Source organism: Periplaneta americana, chromosome 4, assembly GCF_040183065.1.
Source record: "Periplaneta americana isolate PAMFEO1 chromosome 4, P.americana_PAMFEO1_priV1, whole genome shotgun sequence".
In the NCBI taxonomy this organism is placed as follows: Eukaryota; Metazoa; Arthropoda; class Insecta; order Blattodea; family Blattidae; genus Periplaneta; species Periplaneta americana.
In genome coordinates, this window is record NC_091120.1 from 146,582,697 (window position 1) to 146,595,734 (window position 13,038).

At 35.8% G+C, this 13,038-nt stretch overlaps 1 protein-coding gene across 3 annotated transcripts in view; it reads right to left on the reverse strand.

Annotated features, from left to right (window-relative positions):
• LOC138698277 (uncharacterized) overlaps window positions 1-13,038 on the reverse strand; it is a 79,905-nt gene that overhangs the window by 13,716 nt on the left and 53,151 nt on the right. Inside the window, exon 1 of one of the 3 annotated variants that reach the window (XM_069824065.1) lies at window positions 6,199-6,334. The exons of the other annotated variants lie outside the window; for them this stretch is intronic. The gene's annotated coding sequence lies outside the window, so the exon portion shown is untranslated. Of the gene's footprint in view, window positions 1-6,198; window positions 6,335-13,038 lie in introns of those variants that run through there. 3 annotated transcript variants of the gene reach the window in all.

Here is a 13,038-nt window from a genome sequence, read left to right on the forward strand (position 1 = left end):
TATTGCTTCTAGATGTAACATGTCTTATGACCTAAACCATTAAGAATAGAAAGAACTATGTTTTGCAGACTGAACTGATCCAGTGTTTAATTTGTAATGTCCAATATCTTATCAAGCGAAGAAATCTGTATTAATATTACTCGTACTTTCTGACCAGCTGTTTTGCGATGGAACACACCAGTTAAATGTATATAAAACGTTATTACCAGGGAAAGGATTTATATGTAAATACATATTTACTTATAAAGCTAATATAATTTATATTTTGCATTATCTTTATGTTTCACAATGTGTAGGGTTGAAAAATCCTACTTTTATTTTCCATATTTTTCCATATTTTAGAGTTTAGTACATATTTTCGTTAATTTCCATATATTTTCCATATTTCATATAAAACAGTCCATATTATATTAGGTTTAACAATAAAACAAAACAAAATTCCATTAACTTTTAAAAATACATTTCAACAATAGAGATTTAAACACATGTTCAGTAATCCCTTTAACATCAGAGTTATTTGAAAATTAGCAGTCCTATCAACAATGGGAAAGTAAGTTACAAAACTGTATTAATTTAATTTAAAATTTTTAACAGACTTCAGTTGTGCAGCTCAACAGTTAAATGCCAGTCAGAGTACACATAGGTTCAGTTTTGTAAATCATACTATAAAGACGGTAAATATGCCAAAAGTACGTCATTCAGTCAATTTAAAATCAAAACTAACAAGTTACATTTCAGAATTTAAAGAAGATGGTTTATCAACTGACAATAAAATATTATTTTGTAATTTGTGTCAGTGTGCAGTATCATCTACACAAAAGTTCCTGGTGCAACAACACATTACAACTAGTAAACATCAGGCCAACAAACAACTAAATTCCAAGCAGAGACAATTGTTTTTAACACAACCAACAACATGGAATGTAAGATCTGAGTTTAACATCGACCTGTGCCGTTCTCTCATCTCTGCTGATATTCCTCTCTACAAACTAAAGAATAAGGTCTTCAGGGAATTCCTTGAAAAATATACTCAACATACAATCCCGGATGAGTCAACACTTAGGAAGACGTATGCTCCATCCATCTACGATGAGACAATACAGAAGATAAGAGATGAAATTAAAGATAGTTCAATTTGGGTTTCCATTGATGAGACTCCCGACAAAGAAGGTAGACTTGTTGGTAATGTAGTTATCGGTTTGTTAAGTGAACAATATTCTGAACGAATTCTTTTACATTGTGATGTTCTAGAAAAGTGCAATAACAAAACTATAGTTAAACTGTTCAACGAAGCTATGGGTATCCTGTGGCCAAAGGGTATTATGTACGATAATGTGTTATTCTTTATTAGCGATGCTGCCCCTTATATGGTCAAAGCTGGACAAGCATTATCTGTTGTATATCCTAAATTGACTCATTTTACTTGTGTGGCGCATGCATTTCATCGTGTGGCAGAAGTGGTCAGAGACAATTTCCCTAAAGTAGATTTGTTGATTTCATCAGTGAAAAAAGTATTTCTCAAAGCTCCCAGTAGAGTTAACGTGTTGAAAGAAATGTACCCTGAAATTCCATTGCCACCAAAGCCAATTTTAACTAGATGGGGTACATGGCTAGAAGCAGTTGAATATTATGCCGAACATATAGACTCTATTAACAATGTTCTCCTTGCATTGGACTCTGAAGATGCAGTCTCAATTGATACTGCGAAAACAGTTACCTGTGACATAAGTGTGAAGAATGACTTAGCTCACATTCAGCATACATTTTCATGCATCATAAAAACGCTCAAAAGTCTCCAAAATAGGCACCTTTCACTATCTGAAAGTTTTGAAATTATAAATAGTACTGTGGAACAACTGAATCGTGGTAGAGGTAAAGTTGCAGATGCAGTAAGAGCTAAGGTGGACACTGTACTTTCAAAAAACCCTGGATATGAAGAACTACAAAAGGTTGTTGCTGTGATGAGTGGTGAATCAACAGTGAAGATTAACTTGGACTTATCCCCAGCAGACATTGTGAAATTGAATTATGTACCAGTTACTTCTTGTGACGTCGAACGCTCTTTTAGTCGGTATAAATCTATCCTCAGAGACAATAGAAGAAGATTCACTTTTCAGCACTTGAAAGAAATGTTTGTAACCTATTGTTATGGTAACAGACAATAAAAATTGTGTTTTGTTGAAACTACATTGGAAGATAAGGTACGTCCATTATATTTTTTGTTTAGTTTGATTAAAATGTACCAATATTTAACGTACATAGTCATTTTTTTTATAATTTTAAGTCCATATTTAATTCCATATTTTGGTAAAAATCCATATTTAATTCCATATTTTGGTAAAAATAACTACATATATATTTACATATTTCATATATTTTTAGTCCATATAAATCCGTTCCCTGGTTATTACGTTTATACTTCGACGGAACTTGTGAAAAGTATCTTATCGCAAAAAGTAAAAGGGAGAATGTTCACATAATGTATTGAAATTCGTTCTTATTCTTGTCCCGGCACAGGTATATCTTAGACTTTCGTATTGGGGATGAAGATACACAATTGAATCGTCAATTGCAGAAACCCCACATGTCCATTTGTGTATATTTTTCAGGAGACAGAAAAAAAAAGTAATTATCTTCGAAAGCTTTTGGTACCGGTACTTTAAAATTACTATTTTTTTACAAAAACATAATAATATCTAATATTTGTCATACATGAACTTTAATTTTTCCTTTAGAATTTTCGAAAAAAAAAAAAAAAAAAAAAAAATTGAATTGCCTGAACATGTAGATTTCTGCAATTCATGAATGGTAACAATCATTTCACTTATTTAAAACAATTCTGATGTGAAGAATATGGACGGAACGATTTTTTTTTATCTTCTAAACAACTTTAAATGTAAATTTAAGACAATAAACTGAGAAAGTACACAAACATTCAATAACGCAAAATTATGCGAATAGTGGGCCTATATTTGATTTCTCTAATGCCTGTAATCTATACAAAGCAAAGAGAAGCTCACTGAATTTTTTCAGTTTCTAAAAAAAATCACTTGTTCTGGACTTGTGGTGTTTCTCCAATTCACTGTATGCTTAAACGTGAAATGTAAGCCTACACTGAGTACTGGCCGTGTGGGATTTCTGCACCATTTGAAAGACCTATGTACTGTATGAGTATTACAACCACATGAAAAAAAAAAAAAAACAAAAAAACAAAATTTGAGACAAACTTAATCCCGCTACCTGTCTAATTAAATCCCATCTATCTTCGATTCTACTTCTAAGTCTACTTGCGCACTTACCTACCTAACTATCCACCTTTCTACATATATTCCTATCTACATTTCTACTTACCATTTTAACTACAATCTACAAAACCTACATATTTACCTGCCTATCTACATTTCCTACCGACCTGTCATCCTATCTTCCTCTTGTATACCTACCTGCCTATTTAAAAGTCTATACAATTGAATAGTGTGATCCCAAAACGCGTCAAGTCCATTTTTTTATCCACTGGTCTACGGACTGAGCGAGTTTTCAAGTGCCATGCACAATAACACAAACTTTTATACAAGGATTAATGTTGTTTTCGAAGAAAACAAGTTTAAAATATGATGGAAGTCTCAGACACAATCATATACAGGGTGTTTCCGGTCTAGTGTTATTAACTTTCAGGGATGATGGGGAAGGGTACATGTATCAATTTGAGATAAGGAACCCTGGTCCGGAAATGACTGAGTCGAAAGTTATAAGCAAAAATAGTTGTGTGAAAATGAAATAATTTTATTCCTTTGTACACCTTATTTATGTGTATTTATCTGTACATCTTACACATACTGTATTCATCTGACGTTGTTTACGTTGTCTACTTACAGTATTCCATTCAGTGCGCTGTCTGAAGTGTGGAAACAGGAAACTGCACTACAACAATGCAGATAATGTAATGTGTAACGGACATGATCGGTCCTGATATGCACATCTGTAGACAACAGTGTACATGTACAGGGACATCATTTTATTTTTACTAACATTTTTAATATTAACCTGCCTATACCTTTGGATTAATGGTTTAGAGCCGGAAACACTGTTTGCTATCCCCTTCCACGATTGAAGTTCGATGATTCTGGAGTAAAATACAAACAAATCACTTTACTAGGTATAGGAAGGAAGAAAAGTAGTTCATCCATTTACGTAAACTAGGAAATATCGTAATTTTGAATTTGATAATTTTCATTAGGTTTTTTTTTAATCAAGATACAGTACAGATTAACAATAAGTGTTCTTACTCAACGAACTGAGTTATCCATGCGAACGTATTCATTATGTAGTGTATATTATACTGTCTTCAGCACATTAGCGTACAATATAGAAAATGAAGTTAAATTGAAAAATAATCATAATACGGATATTTAAACACATTTTTTTTAAATGGTGGCCGTTCATTTCGATACAGGCTTCAGTTCTTTTGTGCATATTATCGCACTATAGACTATTGCATCTAATTCCAATTACCAGTTTCGTCCTTCGTACGAGTAACCCATGTTGAAATAATTCTATACATAATATATAAAAGATTACCTTACGTACTGTAAATTAAATCTTCACTTCTGCCCGACCCGCACAGATAATATTACTCAGGCATGCTATCTACTGTCCGTCCAAGTGGTTATGTCGTAGGATCGTAGAAAGGGGGGAAATCACGTGACAGTTAATTACTTTTATTTAAGTTATTTTAAACATTTGTGGGTGAGGGAAATCGTGATGCGACGTAGGCAAACGGACGACAGTACCTGTGCGAAAATATGATTCAATATTGAAAGCTCTTTCGTCACTGGAAAGCGCGAACATATTTCTGGAACGTACTATACTAACTAATTCAATACTGTTTGTGTTTACTACGACCTTAAGGCGACTTTAACTGTATACGCTTGGTTCTGTGAGGAGAACGGTTGGAAGTTCACTAGTAGAGGGGATGGGAGTGAAGTACATTAAAAAACTCAGGTACAATAAAAATTGAAGTAAAAATAAAATGATGTCCATGTACAAGTTGCAGTGTCCAGTCGATCAGTCCTTGTGAAATGGAAATGTACACAAGAGCGGAATATGCAAAACTGATTTTCGAATACGGATGAGCCAATGGGAACAGTAGACAAGCTCACAGTTTGTATCGGTACAAGTACCCATGTAGGAGATATCCGGCCCATACCATCTTTCCACGACTGTTCCAAAGGTTAAGGGAAGGAGGGCACGTGGTGCCAAATTACAATTCCATTTCCACACAACTATTTTTGTTTATAACTTTCGATTCAGTCATTTCCGGATCAGGGTTCCTTATCTCAAATTGATACATGTGCCCTTCTCCATCATCCCTGAAATTTAGTAACACTAGCCCGGAAACAGCCTGTATATACGTGTGTAAATTATAAAAATGGCCGGAATGGACTGAGCAAGTTTTGGGATTACAGTCTTCAATTCTATTATCCTACCTATAACTTAGCTACCTACAAGCATACCTACAAAATTAACTTAGGCCTACCCTCCATCCTAGCTACATTTTCACCTATTATCATTCTACCTTCGGATCTACATACTCACCTACCTACATATTCACCTATATACCTACCTACATATTCTCTTATCTACTTACCCACCCAACTACTTACATTCCTCCGTCCTACTACCATTTCCCTTTGGAATGTACTTTGCATATTCACCTGCCTACCCACATTTCCGCATATTTAATACTATTCTACTTTAGAATCTATCGATCCATCTACCTACATATGCGCATATTTACCTGTCTGCCTATATTTTCGCGGGCCTAGTACCATTCTATCTTCGAATACACCTATACCTATCCATCTGACTCTGTACATATCCATCTGTATATAATTAAATCTGTCTACATTTCGGCTAACTACAACCTGTGTACCTACCTACCTGTGTCTGCATGCTTACCTCCAAACGTACCTATCTGATAGTCCACAAACTTACCTGCATGCAAACTTAATTCCCTGCGTAGTCATTTACAGACTTGCTGACTGTCTACGTAACTGGAAACGTCCGTATTTTCATACTTATTTGGTCGTCTATCTGCAAAACTACTAGGAAACTTACCTGACTGCCTTCCTAATTGCAAACCTACTTGCAAACGTATTTGACTGCCTCTCTATCTGCGAACATACTTGCAAAACTTACCTGACTACCTACATACATTGCCACCTTTATGGCTTAATCTCTTGCGCGGTGGTCTTCCAAGCAGGCTGCCCTGGTTCTATCCCCGGCGAGATCATGTTGGAATTTGTGGTGGACAAAGCAGACATTGCAGAGGGTTTTCTTTTGTCGGGATAATCCCGTTTCCTCTAATAATACACCAATACTCTCCACTTTCCCTTCGTTTTATCTATTAGGCTTCTCTGCAAAAGTTAAAAACAGACCGCAGCAAAGGGTAGGCCCAATACGAGTTTACGATACTGGTAAAGGGACTGGGGATGCTGTCCTTGGGGGGGGGGGGGCTTATCAGGCATTCATCTGAGAACGGCACTTTATTCTGCCGAAGCTGAGACAGAACGGTCCACCTATCAGCATCGGATTCACAGATGCCACTCAGGCCGCAAATCGGACTTGAACAATCAATGTATATATAGAGCGCACAATGGGCCAAAGCAAGTTTACCTAAATGCGAAAATCCATCCTCGGTCCAGCCCTCGAAAAGTCAACCCAAGCTAAGCCAAGTATGCGTATCAACTTGCAAAGATACTTTCTTGTCTTCGTACTGAAAACTTAGTTGTCTGCCTAAACCTACTTGCCAACTTAGCTGACTGCCTAACTAGATGCAAACTTAGCTGATTGCCTAACTACATGCAAACTTAGCTGACTACCTAACTACTTAAAATTTAGCTGATTGCCTAACTACTTAAAACTCAGCTGACGTCTACTTGCAAACTTTGCTGACTGAGTACTTGCAAACTTAGCTGGCTGTCTAACTACTTACAACTTTAACTGACTGTCTAACTACTTAAAACTTAGCTGACTGCCTAACTACTTAAAACTTAGCTGACTGCCTAACTACTTGCAAACATAGCTGACTAACTACTTAGAACTTTAGCTGACTGTCTAACTACTTAAAACTTAGCTGACTGCCTAACTACTTGCAAACTTAGCTGACTGTCTAACTATTTGCAAACGTAGCTGACTGTCTAACTACATAGAACTTTAGCTGACTGTCTAACTACTTAAAACTTAGCTGACTGCCCAACTACTTGCAAACTTAGCTGACTGTCTAACTACTTAGAACTTTAGCTGACTGTCTAACTACTTAGAACTTTAGCTGACTGTCTAACTACTTAAAACTTAGCTGACTGCCTAACTACTTGCAAACTTAGCTGACTGCCTAACTATTTGCAAACTTAGCTGACTGTCTAACTACTTAAAACTTAGCTGACTGCGTAACTACTTGCAAACTTAGCTGACTGTCTAACTACATAGAACTTAGCTGACTGTGTAACTACTTAAAACTTAGCTGACTACCTAACTATTTATAAACTTACTCGATTTCTTGCCGGCATACATTTGTCTATTTTTTTTTCTACGTGAATGTCCGGTCGTGTGTTTTTCCATCCGTATGAAGACTGCTAAACAATCCGTCTCATCCACAAATCCTTCCATTTCACCAAAAACGTACTTTATCGTCTGTCTTTATCAGTGACTTTTTACATAGAACTAGGTCTGAAGAGAGAGGTTAAGTTATTTGGGAATTCACCGTCACGTAAAATGCAGTTCTTTCTCTTATTATCCTTGGGTTCTAGTTGTGCTCCTAGTGTTCCACTCGTCCTTCTCTTCTTTTCACTTGTATTCCCCTTGTCTTTCTATAATTCCCATTGTTTTACTTGTGTTATTACTTTCATTATTCACTTTATTGTTGTTTTACGGTCTAGATATTAATGTAATAACTACTGTAAGCCATTTAATTTTATTCAATTAGAATTAGAGTCTGGCTGGGCGGAAGAGAAGGCCTAGTGGCCTTAGCTCTGCTAGATTAAATAAGTAATAATAATAATAATAATAATAATAATAATAATAATAATAATAGTCTGTAAGACGACCGTGGCGTTCAAACTTCATGAAACTTATACCATGGCAGATCTAGTCCATCCTTTGCTTTACAGGGCCTTACCCAATAGAGGGGAGTGGAAAAATTGGATCGAAAATTGTGTCGCAGGAACTCTGCTGTTGGAATTTTCCATGGAATATCTATGAATACGAGATGTAATAATTTCACATACCGTTGCAATCATTCTCAAGACGTGCTTCTTAAAATAGAGTTATTCCGGAGTGAGCTGCCAAGGATACGTGTTCTCAAACTTTTGACGGCAGTCATGAAGTGCGAATGCGTAAAAGGTAATGGAGTAAAAATGAGGTTTATGTGGGTAGCAGTTTATTTTAGAAGGTCATGACAAAGCTTTGCAGCACAGTACTAGTAGAAGTGGAGGTAAGTTTTAATATCCTACAGTCGTATTTTCGGCACAGATATATGAAACCCCTTCTATGGACCATCTGTGCACAAGTCTAAACGTCCTCCTGTCCAGAAAAGGGAAGTAACATCCCTTTCCAACCATAACGATTATTACACAGACCCTCGAACGGACGGTGGAACAGTAGACGGGCGCGTGTTGAAATCCTAGTTGGGATAAGTTACCTGGTTGAGATTATTTCCGGGGTTTTCCTCTCAGCCAATTGAAGCAGAATTGCTGGGTAATTTTCGGCGTTGGACCTCTGAACTCATTTCGTCATCTTTAATTCACATATCATAATCATCATCATCATCATCATCATCATCATCATCATCATCATCATCATCACCCATACAGGAGCCCGAGTAAAGTCACGGTGCGGCGTGCTGTACCTGTACAAGAGCACGGTTGTTCGGCTACCCAGTCATTCACAGAATAGGAATAAACAACTCATTCGTACAAGAGAGAAAAATCCGCTTTAAAAATGTGATATTGCTACATTTCTTAACTTATAATTCTTTGTTTCACTTTATACTGATTTGTGTTGGAAATACAGTGAATGTGAAAAATTATAACGACCACGGAGTCTCAATGCTAGACAGTTGGGATAATAAGCCAGGGAACTCGATTCAATCTCGGTCGATCCTATATGAATTTGAGGGGTTCAGAGCACAAATAGTGTAACTCCACTTTTCATATAGGGTAAAGTTACCTAATTCCGTGATACCTCTAATCCCGTGATACTTTTTTCTAACTGGATGTCAGTCGAAGATTTGCTGTTCGATCATAGCGCCAGAAATCTTTCTCCAAAGGTTGCATCTTTCACCTACTTTTGAGACATCGGTAAACTTTGAAGTAAGATACCCAATCCCGTGACATTCGTGAAAAAAAAGTATCACGGAATTGGGAGTATCACGGCAATAGGCAACTTTACCCTAAATGGAGCTATTGACATATTTTATAGCAAACCGAGCGAGTTGGTTCATGCGTTCCGCATGAGACTCGCATTCGGGAGGTTTGTGGTTCGATTTCCGGACCGACCAACCTGACTGTGGTTTTTCCGTGGTTTTGCATAGTTACTTAGGCAAATGCTGGGTTGAAATTTTCATTGCCACTATCCATTTCCCTTCCCCTCCAGTGTAGGAAAAGAATTTAGATTTCATATCACATCATTCATTTTTCTCATTCATTCAATAGCCATATTCAGGTCAAGACGCATGTCTTCATTCGCTTACGGGAGGGCGTCCTCTCTAAAACTGTTCCTGAGTTCCAGGCCTTCCGCAATATCTCTACCAGAATTCATTCCTTAAGAGCACTTCCAAGGGCGCTTCGACACCTTGGAAGGGCCGTTGGAATGGATCCTGTGCTGTTTGGTCACTTTAGTTGTATGAACTTAGAGCGGGGAGGGTAGGAGCCCCCATTTGGTGAGCGGGTGGGGGGGTCAAATGCGGCCGGTGGGCTGGTACACCCTTCTCTTCATTTAGCCCATAAAATGTTGGGTGCACAATAGGCCTGGGTATGGCCGACGTGTAAAGGGCCGTCCTAACCCGCCCTAACTTAAGGTTATTATACGAAATATCGACTCCGCGCCCGAGCGAAACTCCGGATTGACAGGCAAGTGCCTTAGCCGACTGAGCTACGCCGGTGGCTTTCAATTGTGTTCGATTTATTTGTTTGTCAATTTAATGTTCCATATAAAGACTCATGAAGTTAATATTTTTTTGTAAATTTGTGTTAGACCTAAGTTATATATAACGATTTATAAACGCTATACTCGACTATAAAATATTTAGAAACTACTTATAAGACACTTCGTAGCTGTTATTCCAAAACCTTGTAACTTCATAAAACATTTCTCAGCAAGAAGAAACATATTTATAAAGCGCAAGCAGATGCTTTCACGAAATACAGCTATCAAAGTAAATCCTCGCACTGAACATTTGTCAGGTTTTGTGTTGTCAGAATAAAGAACCAAAAACTTGTATACGAGTATACAAACATTAACTATACGAGGTTTTGTATTTTGTCATATGAGGAAAATGTGTATGTTCATTTTTATAAGCGTTCAATAAATCATTTAGGATCGATATTTTGCAATCGATTAGCCCACAACCTCGATTCGGACGGAGGTCATTAGATTCACAAGGTGTTGGAAGAAAAGCGACGATTTGTAGGAAAGAAACCAGTTTCGTTTACTTAAAAATGCAGATCTTTATGAATGATGTATCAAAGCTTATTCAAGAATACATGCTCTAAAACAAAGAAGTTTGGGTAACTGTGTAATGATGGTATACAGGAAATTCAAACATAGGAATGGCTACTTTATTAAATTTACAATTCGAATAAGAGATTAATTTATTTGTGAAGTTATAAACAGTGTGTTACACAGCTCCATGGATACAAGAAAACTAGTTTAAGTACCTACGAAAATACTCAACTTAAAAGAAGGTCAGTTTTTTAAATATTAAATATGATTTTGTGACCATACTCGAATAAATTAATCTTATTAGATAATTTTTTTTGCTCGACCATATTATAAAACGCTCATTACATGTGACCCAACTGTATCTTAATGACATACATGAAAGTACTGTTATTCATTATGTTATTGCAACTGTCGATTTCCAACTAAGCATATACATATTGATTAATATCGTACTCGCAACATCTGTCAAGTCTTGAGAGCAAAAATCCAAAATGGCAGGCGCGAGTTTTGAAAGTGACATTGATCGTCGAATCACTCAAATAAACATTAACCCAACTTCAAGCATTCCACTGGGAACCATTCCCAAGATAAATTTCACAAACTGCACAATCAACAACGTGTATATGAAATAAATTAATTGTGTTTATGTTAATTTAATATCCTAATTAATTGAGTTAATTTCCTGTGTTTTAATGTGTATTGGTTTGAGGTTAAAAATCTCCAAACAAGCCCTGCAAAAAATGAATAAATATGGCGTACACTGCACTGTTGCACTACTCGGGAACACGCTGAAAAGGTACTCACACTCGTGCCATCTGTTGCAGTAGTCCAGAATACGCTGAAAATACACGCATGTTCACTATTTCATTATCACTAAAGAAACAAGGTAAGATATTTGTAAAAGACATTTAATTATGGTCGAACAAAAACAGTCGTATGCATCTTGCCTATCATGGTAATTAGGACGCTCGTTTCATAAACATACTCGCGTTTTAATTCCTACCATTATAATTGGCTCGTTGCATAATATAACACTCTATCACTATATTATCACTAACACTTTGTAATCAACCACAACTGTCTCGGTAAACTTTTCTAGTAATATTGTGGATATTCATGTCAAGGGCATAAAATATCTTACAAATTATTAATATCGAGTGCTTATAGTTCAATCCGTAACGATAATAATTTTATCAAAAAACATGTTAATGAATAGCCTATTTTTGAACACTTTAACAGACATAAACCCATCACCTATAGAAAAATCAGTACAATATAAATACATAAGCATATTCTGATTATTTCACACGAGAGTTAAAGAACAATGTTCATGAACAGTATTGTCAGTGACATTTGTTAGGTAGGTTCCAATATTTATTAACATTACGTACTTGAAAACTGTATTATTCTGTCCACACCGAAATAAAGTATGAGAGAAATATATAACACATATCTGTGAACCAAGTACAGTTATTATTTTCTGTAACATTATGGACAAAAATAAATCTTTCGAAATGCAATAAAAATGTACAAGTCAGAAGAGAATTAGTTTAGGAAGAAATTTGATAACTGAATTATTAATTAATTATCCAAAAGATTCTTGTACTTCTTTGTGAATTTACCCTACTAATTTCGATCATAATAAACAATTAAACCTGAATAATATGTCGCAAATCTATTTAAGTCTACAGATCACATGATTGTTGCTAATCAAGGAAATGATGACGTACACACTTCTCTGTTGTACTGTATGTAAGATTTGTAAACAATTCTAAAAAATCCTACTTAACGTTTATAAAGGTATTGTAGAATTAACAATAATAAGCAATGCCATTTTTATTTGAAGTATGACATTATGCTATAATATGCTGCCAAAGTTATTACCACACATGCACAGTTGCTTAAGTAGAATTATCCCAAAAGTTTACGAAGATTTGTTCATCAACAATGCTGAAAATTTACATTATTATATGTTAATAAATACAAAGTGATCGACATATCCTTTCCATAATTAGGATTAGTGAAGGTGATAAAAAGAATCGACAATGAATTGAGAACCATGTTATATAACGTCCCTTTTAACACATTCATATTTGAATACTAGCCGTACCCGTGCGCTCCGCTGCACCCGCTAGAAATAAATATAAAGTAATTACATAATTAAAATAGGACATTTGATCCAGGGAAGATTCGTGTTTGATAGAAGGATAAATCGTTTAATATGTTACTTAATTTAAATTGTATTTAAATAATTAAAATGCGATAATTTTGGTCCAGAGACCACTCATTTGGTGCAATGACAATTCCTTTAACATGTTT